This window comes from Arachis duranensis, chromosome 1 (assembly GCF_000817695.3).
Source record: "Arachis duranensis cultivar V14167 chromosome 1, aradu.V14167.gnm2.J7QH, whole genome shotgun sequence".
NCBI lineage: Eukaryota > Viridiplantae > Streptophyta > Magnoliopsida > Fabales > Fabaceae > Arachis > Arachis duranensis.
This window is the reverse complement of record NC_029772.3, coordinates 3,496,156-3,497,857: the sequence shown is the minus strand read 5'-3', so window position 1 is coordinate 3,497,857 and position 1,702 is coordinate 3,496,156.

Genomic DNA, 1,702 nt, shown 5'->3' with positions numbered 1-1,702 from the left:
TCAATAACGTAATATAAATTTTAAATTCACATCAAATCAAATAAATAATAATATGGACGGCCAGAAAACTTTCAGACCATTCAACTAGTTTTAACAAATCTGAAAGCCAAAATGTAAAATATTCTAATAAATTCGAAGTTGGGATATTTCTTATTGCTAGAGTAGTTGACTTGACATCTATCCTATTGTGATTATCCCCTGCAACAGTGGTAGTAAATTACCGAAGCTACAAGTTAGTTACATGTGGTCCTGAATTCTAAAATTAATTGTTTGATTTGCTTATTTGTTGTTTCCTTTTTCTTGAAATTAAAGCGGAAACTACTAGGAAGTTGGATGCTCTACTTGATAGTTTAGAACAAATAAAGATAAAGATTAAATACTTTTTTCGTCCTTAAAATTTGGAGTAAAAATCAAATTTATTTTTTATTTTTTTTATTATTAAAATCATTCTTAACATCACAAAACATTATAAAATTATTATTTTTTTAAAAAATTTTAGACTAAAATACCCTTTATTATTATCTTTTTTCTTTACCCTTCTCACTCCACTCTCAGCCTCCTTCCCTATTTCATTCTCTTCACACAAATTTTTAACAACAACAATGTCAACTATTTTTTTTAATTTAAAAAAAAATCAAACAAAGTTAATACAGAATCAACAACAACAATATATCTAGATTCAAAAATCCATCACAACAACAACAACTATCTTTTTTAATTTCAAAAAAATCAAACAAAACTAACACAGAATCAACAACAACAATATATTCAGATTAAAAAATCCATCAACAACAACATCACATTCAAATTCAAGACAGAAAATTCAAAATTTCAATCCTTCAAACTCAAAAGAGAGAGCGCAGAAAAGAGAGAAGAGAGAAGAGAGAAAAAAGAGAGAAAAAAGAGAGAAGAGGAAAACTCAGAGAAGAAGGGTGGTATTACTGCCGTCCGTCGCCGTTGCGGTTGAAGGAAAGAGGAGGAAGAAGCGACGACACGGAAAGCTACTGCCGTTGCCATCGCAGTTGTGGCTGAGGAGAGGACAGATCTAGCGAGGGAGAAGAGCAGAGCCCCTCACCACCAGAAGCTCGATGACGGTGATGGAGCTCGACGCCGACATAGCAGCTCTCCGTCGTCACTCTTCCCTATCGTCACCTCCTCCTTCTTTCTTTCCTTTCTTCTCCCTCTGTTCCTCTCTTCTCTCGTTCTCTCTCTCATCTCCTCGTTTTTTCTCTCTCTCTTTATAGTCACGACACAACGGCGATGGCGACAATTAGGGGTGGTAAAATGGGTCGAGCCCGTCGGGCCGATCCGCTAAACCCGCAAAAAAAAGGCGGGTCGGGCTAGGATTTGGAGCTCGCCAAATTAAAAAAAAACGCCAAACTCGCACTGCCAAATTGGCAGGTTTTGGCGGGACGGGTCGGGCCGATCCGTTGGGTCGATGCTTTTTATTTTTCATTGTTTTATTAAATAAAAGAGTGATTACTATTATAAAATTAATAATTATAGAATTTTTAAACATTTTTTTATTTTTTGTTTTTATTATTCTTTTAGTTATTAACTTTATTTATTTTATTTTACAATTTCGTATATATGCTCAAATTTTGCGATTTATTTTTTAAAATAAAGATGATTTTATTGACAAATATTATTTTGAACAATTTTATTGAAGTTAAAAATTTTAAAAAAATAGTGAAAAAATTAT